At 41.6% G+C, this 12,500-nt stretch overlaps 1 protein-coding gene across 8 annotated transcripts in view; it reads left to right on the forward strand.

Moving 5' to 3' along the window:
- The window catches only part of LOC135220010 (uncharacterized), a 397,255-nt gene that overhangs the window by 317,973 nt on the left and 66,782 nt on the right, over nt 1–12,500 (forward strand). The window lies entirely within an intron of this gene.

A 12,500-nucleotide genomic window follows, 5' to 3' on the forward strand; every position in this document is an offset into this window, starting at 1 on the left:
CACTGTCTCTCCGATCTGGCCCTGATGAGCCAGTCGTCTAGGTACATCGAGACATTCACTCCTTTGAGATGAACGAAATCTCGCCACATTCCTCATCAGGCTTGTGAAGACCTGAGGAGCTGTGGACAGGCCGAAACACAAGGCTCTGAACTGAAAGATCCTTCCCCCGTCATGAAACGGAGGTACTTCTTCGATGAAGGGTGGATCGGGACGTGAAAGTAGGCGTCTTGGAGATCTAGAGACACCATCCAATCTCCTTGTCGTAATGACGCTAGGACTGAAGCAGAAGTCTCCATAGAGAACTTCTCCTTCTGAAACAAATTTGTTCAGAGCGCTGACGTCTAGTACTGGTCTCCAGCCTCCCGAGGCTTTCGCCACTAGAAAAAGGCGATTGTAAACCCCGGGGAGTTTTGATCCAGTACTAGTTCTACTGCACTCTTGTCCCACATTTGTTCCACCATCGATCGAAGAGTATCCCTCAGCACAGGATCCTTGTACTTGGCTGATAGTTCCCTTGGTATTGACGTTAGGGGCGGAGTATTCAGGAAAGGGATACGATATCCCTTCCTTATGATATTTAGTGAAGACGCGTCTGCGTCTATCAGTGTCCAGGCTTCCACGAATTCCAGGAGCCTGGCACCTACTGGTGTTTGGAGGAGAAATGTTTCATTTTGCCCTTATTAAAGGGACGAAAAGGCGGACCTACCTCTCTCTCTGGAGCCTTCCTTCTTGCGGGAGGTCTGGAGATCGGACCACCTCGAAAGGGCTGCCTAGAAGTGCTAGGTTCTTTCTTGTCCGACACTAAAGCAGGTTTCTTCTTCCTAGCTGACTGCGTCAGAAGATCCTGTGTCGCCTTCTCAGTTAAAGAGTGAGCTACGTCCTTCACTAACTTAGAAGGGAACAAATAGTCCGAAAGAGGTGCATATAGTAGAGCTGCCCTCTGCGCATGCGAGACTGCCTTTGTTAAGAAGGCGCCATACACTGTCCTTTTCTTCAAAAGACCTGCTCCAAATAATGCAGAGACTTCCAAAGATCCATCCTGTACTGCTTTGTCGATGCACGACAAAATGCATAACAGGGGCTTCAGGTTCGATTCCCTGCGAATCGTGAGCTTTCTTGGACATCACCCCAAGGGACCAATCTAAGAAGTTGAAGACTTCCAATACATGGAAAAAGTCCCTTGAGGAGATGAATCCAGTTCCGAAATACTCCAAGTAATGCGAGCAGAATTAAGACTAGGACGCCTTGAAGCGTCAACTAACGTCGAAAAGTCTGCCTCTGTAGTAGAAGGGAGAGCGATACCCATATCCTCCCCCGTCTTGTACCATATGCCTCTTTTCCCAGCTAACCTTGCTGGAGGCATGCAGAATACTGTCCTGGTTAAGTCTTTCTTCGACTTCATCCAGGCGTCTAAGGCGTGTAAAGCCCGCTTCATCGAGATGGTGGGCTTCATCTTCAGAAAAGACGAAGTCCTTCTTCGCCTTCGCACTCGAAAAGAGCGAGACGCGGAGAAGGAGGAGCAGCCGGAGTCAACTCGTCTCCGTATTCCTCCGAGAAGCAGGGTAGTCAACACCTTATAGTTGGACAAGCCCTCTCTTCCAAGATCGTCATCATCCGAGTTTCGTTCGAACTCGTGATAATCCTGAGCTTCTGTTCTCCTTTCAGAACTTTCCTCTTCTGGGGAGACAAACTCCTGATCGGAGAGGGGCTAAGGGAATGAAAGTTTCTTTTCCTTTTTCCCGTTCTGATCGACTTGGAAGGCGTCACAACCTGCGGCTTCTCTCGCGCTTTTAGAAGACGTCATGTATGACGCTTCCCTCTCTCCGAGCGTCATGTATGACGTCTCTTGTTGACTTTTAGATGACGCTTCGCGTCTGGAAGACGCTTCGCTTTCTAAGGGCTTCCTACTCGGCGTCACAATCTTGGACGGAGGCGTCACGTCTAAGATCCTCTTGATTTGACGCTTCACTTCTAAAAGACGTCTTCCGAGCAGTGCGAGAGGACGAGACTTCTTAATAGGAAGCGTCACGTCCTTCCGACGGGGCGCTAAAACTCCCCACAAGAGAAGACAGTTGTTCCTGCACCGCCATAATGATCTTCCTTGACGCTTCTCCTACGTCTGTGCCTGACGCCTTTCGTCATCACTCGGGGAAGAGCATGATGGGGTACTTCTCATAAGCGTCAGGTGACGTTGACGCCACCTTCGCCTTCTTAATAGCAGACGGGCGTCATCCGAGAAGCGCTCCGGGTAGAATCAATGTCTTGCTTCATATGACGCTTCAGCGGTCTCGATAAGTTTGACTCCTTCCACCCTCGTTTAGGTGAGAGAGGGAGAGGACGAGAAACACTCGCGAAGGACGCTTTTTCCTATAGCGCCCTTGAGCTGGCTGCCATGAAGCAAAGCTAGCTGAAGGGACGTCTGACCGTTGGGGATTCCCCACGACCTCCTTAAGGCTTTCGACTTTCCTTCTCCTCTGGGCATGTGAGCTTGGAAGAGGTCTAGGCCTGGGAGCGCCGCAGGGGACGATCAAACGCCCCCTCCACAACACTGATAGGGCTCACTTCACTAAAATTTTCACTATCACTAGCTTACCTTTCGAGTCCGCCATCTTGGACTTCATGTCTCGAATCGTCGCTTTCAGATTGGCGATTTCCGATGCCGAATCCGAAATAAAGACACTCTGAGAATGAGATTTATGGGAGAATCTACAGTAGTAGGGTTAGAAATTATCATTGAAAGGCTCAATAGGCCCTTGAATTCACACCTTTCAGTCTTCTAACTCTATCCCCTCTCTAACTTCTTCAAATAAGAAGTCAAAGTCTTCCATTCTTCTGCATTCAAACTCTCGCATTCCTTACAAGTGTTAATAGCAGAACACTGCACCCCCCTACATTTACGCATACAGTGTGAGGATCAACCGAAGCTTTCGGTATCCTCACCCTGCAGCCTACATTCACACACATTCTCACACTCACATTAGAATCAGACATACTGAGAAAAATCCAAAAGAGTTATTCCAAAAACAGTCACAGTAGCGAATGCCAAAACACGATCCAAATACGTCACCAAAAAGTCGAAAAACGTTGATCAAATGTTGAAAAAAGAATCCAAGTCAGGAGGTATAACAACAATGTTGATACCACCGGCGACAGAGAAAATATGATAGAAACGGGGATGGTTCCTAGTCCTGCCACCCAGGCAGGCCGGTAGATCACCTGACTACCTGTAGCGTAGTGGCGCGAAATTTGAATTTCTGTCGGGGACGACGGAGTCTTAGCTATGTATATATCTGACAGGTAAGTTGATTGTATGAAATTCCTTTCTTTTTTTATTGATTTTATTAAGATTTATTATCATTTATCACATTGCTATGTTATTTTATCATTATGTTGTGTTATTACTCGTTTATTTGTGTATAAATTGTGTATATTATATGTAATTTAGCTGTGTTTAGGTGTGGTTTCATAGCGCTAGAACGGATTAATACTATTACATTATTTTAGATGTGAAAAAATGCTTTGAGATACAACTGTTTTTTGATATACGACGATGGTAACGGAACAAATTAAATTCGATGTTAAAGGTTCCAGTGTAGTGGATAATGTCTCTCTTTGGATACTTCGATTTTGCCAAAATCTTGAGGGCTACAAGAACAGTTGATTACTATTTACATATCATATAGACTAATTAAAGTAAACGTATCTTTAAATAGGCCTATATTATTAGTATCAACAAAACATTTACTGATATGAGTCAGAGGCCGTTTAATGAAACGAACACTTCTCTGTCCTTAACTCGGAGTGTCGGAAGACGCCTCTCTCTCTCTCTCTCTCTCTCTCTCTCTCATCTCTCTCACTCTCTCTCTCTCTCTCTCTCTCTCTGATCAAATTACTGGATAATGTCTCTCTTTGGATACTTGGAATTTGCGTTGTAATTTAACCAGAAACTTCGTTTTTTGTTATTATTACTGGAAACAAGCAATGATTTTTTCATTATTTGCGATTTTGGACTGTTATATGTAAACTTTGCGCATCGCAAGCTAGTATGTATTCATTCGCTCGGAAACTAGTTCCGCATATGAGGCGTCACTAAAAAACATAGAAAAATACGACATAAAAAGTGTTGAAAATCATCATAACATCAAAATTTTTTTTGTAATCTAACCAGAAACATTTTTATTAATATACTGTGCTAAACTATAAAGGATTTTTATCATAGTATGCGTTTTTGTAAAAGCGTCGTTAACTCGGAGCGTCCGAAGCGTCAGTGTCGTAAAGGCGGAACAAACGTCGTAACCCAGGGCGGATTTTTCAATGAATATTTAAAGAAAAAGCGTCGTAACCTCGGAACGTCGTAAGCCGGAGCCGTCATAACCCGGGGACCTACTGTATATATATATATATATATATATATATATATATATATATATATATATATATATATATATATATTGAGCTACAATGTCCTTTAATATCTAATTCGCTCTACCTCGGAATTAATATATTTTCATATATGCTTAACCGAAGGGGGTGGGGAATTTTTTACACGATAATAGATTTGCCTGGTCCCAGGCGCGAACCTAAGAAGCCATTCAAATCCAGGACGTCAGTGGAAGCTTTTACCTACCCCACCACCGCAGTTGGGGGGGTAGGTAAAAGCTTCCACTGCCGTCCTGGATTTGAATGGCTTCTTAGGTTTGCGCCTGGGACCAGGCAAATCTATTATCGTGTAGAAAATTCCCCTTCGGTTAAGCATATATGAAAATATATTAATTCCGAGGTAGAGCAAATTAGATATTAAAGGACATTGTAGCTCGATGTATGTAGCTATATGAATCACGGTTAATGTGATATGACATATATATATATCGCATCTAATTGGTGCTGCTATCGATACGCCTATAGTGGAAAACGCTATAGCAGAACTAAAGAACTTATTTGAAAATTCTGATTGGTTTTCCCGACCATAAATTTTCCTCCTAAGTCAACCAATATTTCTCCATTTATCTTCACCATTTTTTACCTTTTTAACAAATCAGTGCTGTAAAATAAAATAAAAACTTATCAAGGATATAGAATTAAAATTAGACATTTCATTTACCATTTTTGAGGATGATGAGGGGCTGAGGTGGGTACTTGCGTGCTGCTGTATGGTCTGCACTTGCTGCCTCACCTGATATCACATTACTTTTGACTATGGCGTGCCATAATCTGTCCATCCATCCTTTTGACACCAAAAACAGTGGCGGTTACTGAATGGCCATTTTCACTGCAACACCCTTATACCACTCCTTCACTGTTCCCATTATCTCACGTTTCTACAGCATGGTTCCTTTGTGCCTGCCCATCCAAATAACGTGTAAGCAGCCGCTCAGTCTTCAGTAGCACCACATTATGGTATGCAAGGCATTGCTGGCTCCTTCAGAGGCTGACAGCATCATATGGCTCTTGATATGCTCACACTTCTCGGTAAATGCCTCTTTACTTTGGACTCATTAATTTTCAAACTTCCCTCCCCACGCTGTGCTTGGTCTTGCCAGCGTCAATCAACTTAAACATTTCCAGTTTCTGAGCATAAGTTAGGTTCTTGCTCTTCATCACTTCTCTCTTCGGTGCCGTTTAATTATGCTCACCAATCGTAGGGTGGTGGGTTGGAGGGTTTACTGGCCATTATGTCACACTTTTCTTTAAAAAAAAAATATTGCTGCTGTCACACAACACACACACACGCACACACACACTGCACACCGTGTGGTAACATGTACAGTACTAGTGCAATTGTAAACAAACCCTCCACCTATCAGCGTGGCGCTGTCGCTGTGACGTCAGAAAGGAATATGGCCATCAGTCAAGGCGCATGAGTATTTTATGTCATTAGAATATAGGTCACTGTTCACTGGAATGGAATTTGGAGACGAAAATTGAAAGTGGATTAAGGCTCTGGGGGATAGGAATGGAGACGCTTTAGGAAGAGGGACTGGATTATAGACACAGATAACTAGTCGAAAATACAGTTCTTGGCACTTTACCTGATTGAGTCAGTGGAACTGACTCTTGTTGTAGAATGAGCCAGTAGAAGTGTTCGTTGAGGAACTTGTATCTAAATGCTACCAATGAATGGAGCGTCAGGCCACAACTGGAGTAGGTTGGTCGCCACAAAGGCCATAGTGGATGGGTGTGTTGTGAGGCATAGTGGAGAACTTGTCTTGAGTATGAGGTCCACAAAATGGAAGGGCTCGTAGGCTTCTTGCTTAAGACTAGGCGCCAAACTGGCTGGGCTGTGGTGCTGGGCCTGGTGAGTCTCTCAACTCGTTATGGACAGTTGAGTCTGGAAGATACCTACAGCGTATGGGTATTGTGACCGAGCCTCACGCCTTACTGGGTTGCTAGAAAACCAAATGGGTAGTTTACAGTTTTCCCAGGCCGCGTGACACCCAAATCCATCCGCCAAGGTAAGCAGTCCCTACGACCTTGGGTGGCCGTTCACCTACCACGACCTACACCCAGCAAACATTTGAAGCACAGCGCGAACATTCAAAACAGTCAACATGGCGTCTCCTCCGTGCCCCCATTGCTTTTGCTTCTGCAAATCCAGTTACGATATTGCACTTTATTAACATGGGTGACGATGTAGACGTATTCCATTCTTATTTACCTACAGTTTTGGGGGCTAATTTCCAATTTCCTGGGCCGCACAACACCCAAATCCATCCGCGCAGGTAACTAGACCCTTCGAACCGGGATGGCCCTTTCACCTACCTCGACCTTAACCGCGTGAGTATTCAAAGCAGTCAACATGGCGTCTCCAGGCACATATCAGGACCGATCGGCCAAAACTCTGCTTCCCATCCTCATTGACAACATTCACCTAGGTGCCATCATTATTTCAGACTGTTGGAAATAATACACAACACTAAGCAAGCATTTTAAAAACACTTAAATATCAATCACTCTTTAAACTTCGTCAATCAACCAACCAACAAAAAAATACACACCAACACTATCGAATCTACCTAGAATTGTCCGACTCTGACATGGAGATTTTTCAAGTCTAAGGTAAGTGCAATAATTTATTTAAGAATAATTAACTATGTCCTAAGTGCGGTTATGGTTGGTTTCTTTGGTATAGGTCAACAACCTTTGTTACCAACTGCTGCTCGTAACTGTGTTCAAATGAGTGCTGGGAAGGCTGAGAAAGATGGTGTTTTGTCCGTGGTTAGACCAGCCAGCCACAACGATTGGCGCCATATTGGATTTCAAAACTTCCTTGTAAACATAACTTACGAAGAGCTCACATGCTTATTTTAGTTCGTATGGGGCTTTCATAGATCACATTATGTTGACGTAACTTCAATCTTTTGAATGGTATGCTTAAAGTTGTAATTGTATTCTTGTTTATTTTCACCAATTAATATATCGAGATAAGGAGTGGCCAGCGGTTAGGTTGGTTGCTTTGGTTAGATCACAACCTTCGTTACCACACTGGGGGGTTCGCCCCACGGCTAGGTAAGGCCCCTCTCCCTAAGTCAGTTAGGTTGGATCTATTGGTTAGGTCCACAATGTTTGTTACAATACGGGGGGTCCAGGGGGGTGAAGCCCCCCGGCTAGGTAAGGCCACTCTCCCTAAGTCAGGTCAGGTTGGTTCTATTGGTTAGGTTACAACCTTTATTACCAAACTGGGGGTCGCCCCCCGGCTAGGGAAGGCCACACTCCCTAAGTCAGGTTAGGTAGGTTCTATTGGATAGGTCACAACATTTACCATGCAGGGAGGTATCAGGTTAGGGTACGTGCCCTAACTCGGGTTTGGTGCATTCGTTTGTAGGCTAACATGTTAAATGTAAGTAGTACCAGATGTAGGTACGAAGTAGGCTACCTGGGTCCGTTTCTCGTTTGTAGAGTAAAATAGGTAAGAAGTCCCAAATTTGGGTAAGCTAGCGTAGCCCGCATCGTGTTGTAGAGTAAGGGGTCAACATATTTAAAATAGATAATAAGTCCCAACTTTGGGTAAGTAGTAGGCCAGCAGAGTAAGAGGTCAACCTACTGCTAAATTGTTTGTTATTACGTATGCTCCCACACACACCGTATCTCTGCTTCCCCCACCCAAAAACCCCGGTTCCCAACAGGGTCCCCCATTACCGTTTCTATAAAGTTTTTGGCGGTCATCGCCACTCGTATCTGCCTCCCCCAACCCAAAAACTCCGGTTTCCCAATGGGGTCCCCCTTTACCGTTTCGCTTCAACTTTCGGATCTATATTGTTTGTTGTTGTTTTGGTATCACCGCCATATTGGTTTTGGTGTTTCTTCCGCCGATTTCGGTAGGTGCTCCCCAAAAAATGAAAGAAATAGCTACCTCCAACTTTCTTTGGAAGTATTCATCAGTGACTAGGCAAAGGAAAGTAATACTCAGCCGGCTAAGAATAGGTCATACAGGAATGACACATGGCTTTCTGATGAGTGGGGATCATCAGCCTTAGTGTAACAACTGCTTGGTACCATTGACAGTCAGGCACATGATAGTTGAGTGCCCCAATCTGTCAGATGAGAGAGAGAGGTACTTTCCTCCAAGTTGCAGGGGAACTGAAGGTGGTTTTTCCCTTGCCAAGGTTTTAGTGGCAGATTTTAATGAAGCGGCCTATTTGATTTTATTATACCATCAGTATTTTATATAAGAATTTAATTTTTTACTCATAATCTTTTAAGTTCAATAGGTTTTGCAGTTATGTTTTCTTTTCATGGGGATTTCCCTTCATTAATTTCATTTTTACTATTAGATTTAAAAGAGTTTTTAATGAGTATTATAAGTTCCTAATTTTGTCTCTTGTGTGTGTATGTATATGTGTATGAATGTATTTGTTTGGACATACATATATATGCCTTATATATTCTATTGTAGTGGCATCAATAACCATTAGCAGTCGTGATGCCAGATAATCTTTAATAAATCAATCAGTCAACACCTTACTGCTGCCATACTGACTTAGTGACATCCTCCTGCTGTATAGTACCTCAGGATACGAAATTAACCCGTTCTGAAGCGGCCTTCATAACCTGATTTTTTCGTATCTTGAACCACATTTTACATGTAAATTGCCTAATTCATTCCAAGCCTACCAAAACACCCCAGTAAATTTTGTAATAAAGCTAAATTTGACATTAAACATAAAATACAACAATTTGGACATTCAACACCTAAACTTGAACTATATACTACTAATATGTACTACATACCTGAAAATAAAGTGTATTAGTGTACATGGTGCAAGAAATACTTACGTACTATGTATGTAGTAAAATGTGGAACCTTACCTTTCGAGTGAGGCGATCTCCGAAAGTGGCGACAGAGGAGGACAAATGGCAGAAAATATGAACACTTAACTTTACAAAACACATTAAAAAATGGCAGAAAACATTAACACTAAACTTTATGAAAACACATTAACAAATGGCAGAAAAACATTAACACTTTTGATTATCTCCATCTCGTTCTCTATAGAAAGCATCCTCTTTTTTCCGTGAACTTCAGCGAACATTCTTGGGACCCATGGCTAATAACGTAAGTAATTAAGTTCACACAACAACAACACGATAAAGTAACTTACAGTACAACGAAAGCGAAATCACTAACACGAATTTACATTAACAAACAAAATACATATATGTGAACGAACGAATTCCCAGTGTTTTACAATACGCAATCTGGATTGCCCCCCAAGTGCGTTGAGAGGGGTCGGCCAAATGGAGGTGTTAATGAGGGTATCATGAACCCTAAGGGAATTGACATAATAAGATGAGGAGTGGTGGGAAAATTGAGTCTGTCCCCGTTTTCCCACATGTTTGTGACCAAATGTAGGTGGTTTGCTAGCCAGTTGGCATGAGGCACTAATGACTGCTAGAGGTCGTTGAAGGTGATTACTATGTGGAATTAATGTCATCCAGAATTCCACAAATTCTTGTTGTAACTTAATTTTGATGAGAAAGCGGGGGTTTTGTCATGTTATTGTACCCTACTATGGTTTACTAGGTTCTCTGCTATAATGAACTTGCTTGTTTTTAATTGCTATAACTATTCATTCAGCTTTTTTATATCTAAATTGTCTGGGAGTAAGGAGTTGAATATACTACTACCACCACAAGCACTGGAGTCTCAGGTGAACTGTGTGAGGTGGCCATATTGCAATTTTTCATTCCTTTGTTGAGATAGAACAGTGTACTCAGTATCACCATGACATTGTTTTTTCTATGATTTCCTTAATCAGATCACCGCCTGACTGGCTACAAGGTGTCACTGCATAGCATCTGGGCTGAGAGCGCTTTCCAGACACCACTGAGATATTGGGTACTCTTCTGTTTCCGATTTAGTTATACAACCGGCGACTGGGCCATCTTTGTGAATGGGGAGCTGAACTCAAATGGAACATTCCCTGTCACAGACAGCTTTCTTATGGGTAATGGGGTATACATCATCGGTAAGCTTTTTTGTGCTTCTTTGAAATTGTTGGAATAGTAAAGTCACATCAAGGATATTATTATCATTGGCTGAAAATATTTAAAATCAAATCACTAAGACCTAAAATCAGATAATGAAATACTAAAGATGAAATGACAGCCTTTAAAATGCCAATTTTAAGTTTGTCTTTTATTGTGACAGTCTTGAAATAGAATTGATATTGAACATGCTACCAGGCAGACGGCAACTTTTAAGCGAGGAAGTACTCTAAGCTAATCTTATGGATATATTACAATAGCCAATAAATTACTTTTTTTAAAAAATACCATAGTACTTTATGATGCTGAGAATTGCAATGGCAATTACTTTTTATAGTATTCATTATGTATCATTGGCATACTGTCACATACTTGAGATTTTTGGCAATATCTTTTGATGATATGTTTTTCAAATTCCACATTTGTACATTGAGGAACAGTTGAGACTGCTGCTGTGTCAGCTAGATTTGTTGAAGGTTGTATGACCTCTGTCACTAAGCTGATTTATTGCTTTTATTCTAACTGTATTGTATTTGTTATTGTCACCGTGTAAGTATGACTTAGTTCCCTTTATGAATTTTCTTTATTATTTGTTTAAAAAAGAAAAAAAACATGCATTAAAGTATATTTTTTAAACAGGAATCAAGGGGCACAGAGTGAGCAGGAGTCTCTACCCGACTTTTTTATTTTTCATTTTTCATTGTAATTCTTAACCTCTCTCGTATTACTTCTGTGCTCCTATAGTAGTGTCCTTCAATTAGCCAGTAAGTGGCTCTGTCCAATTTGTCTTAAACAGGAACCTTTAAAGTGCCATGATATTCCTCAGGGCAAGAACAGGGACACCCTTGGAGGCAGCTTTCAGAGGGACCAAAGCTATAGTGGGGAAATCACTGATCTGAATTTCTGGTCACATGATCTGGACCAGGATCTCATGAAGATGGTAAGGAAGCAGAGATAGTTTTACATCCCTTGAAGTTAGTTAACCCTTGCACAGGAGTAATTGCCCCATTGCAAGTCATTCCTTGAAATTACTCTGGCTTCTTGCTGAAACCCCTGAACCCCCTTGATATCAGTACAGCTAACTGGGGGAATTTCCATGTAGTAAGTATGACAAATAGTACACACATTTTAGTCATCGTGAGTCCCAGATAACGGAGCGTTCTTTGGAAAGATGAGTAAAACTATGAGTTTTTGTTTTTGTCATGTTTTGAGTGCTTATTGAAAGGTTGTACAATAACAATGTCTAGTGTATTAACATGTTAATTAGCCCCCCATTTTCTTATGTGAAGGTTTAAATTTCAAATGTCAAAAACCCAAGTGAATGAGTAAATTTTTATTTGGTTGCTTAAAATTAGTCATTCGTTGATCTCCTGTTATCGTTGTCAAGTTTCACCGATCAGAGTATTTGATGGGATTTATCGACCATATTTCCATTAAAGTTCATGAGTATCCAGGAGATCGATTTTAATAAAGCCAATGTTGACATTATTCTAAGTAATTTTGTTTTGACTTTTTCAAACAAACACTTAAGGTAAAGAAACTCAGATACAGAAATGAGATAAATATACTACTAGAGATGGACGCAGGCAAGCTAGGAACTTAACCCAAGGCAAACAAATGAGACGGTGTTTGTCCCCCCCTAAATCGCAACCACCGAATGAATGAGAGGATATAATGTGTATGTAGTGATTTCACGAGTGTTATTCTGGGCCCTGTTCTCCATAGCTATATCTTAAAATTGTAGATGTTTCGACAGAACATGGTACATAGGCACAAGACATACTATTACACTATTTGCTAACATTCATTTCATTCTCAGTTTCTGGCAGTTTTTAGATTAATAATTTCCTGCTCTCAGAAATTCAGTAGTTAACAAAGTGGACGGTAATAAAGTTAAGAGTTATTACTTAACTTCAGAGCACGAAGGCAAAACAATTTAGGTATGTAGTCCATTTTTTCACATCTTGAACAAACTTTTGCCCCAGTAAATATTTTCTGCATGTAGTTATTTAGGC

The sequence above is a fragment of the Macrobrachium nipponense genome, chromosome 1, assembly GCF_015104395.2.
Source record: "Macrobrachium nipponense isolate FS-2020 chromosome 1, ASM1510439v2, whole genome shotgun sequence".
Taxonomy (NCBI): Eukaryota; Metazoa; Arthropoda; class Malacostraca; order Decapoda; family Palaemonidae; genus Macrobrachium; species Macrobrachium nipponense.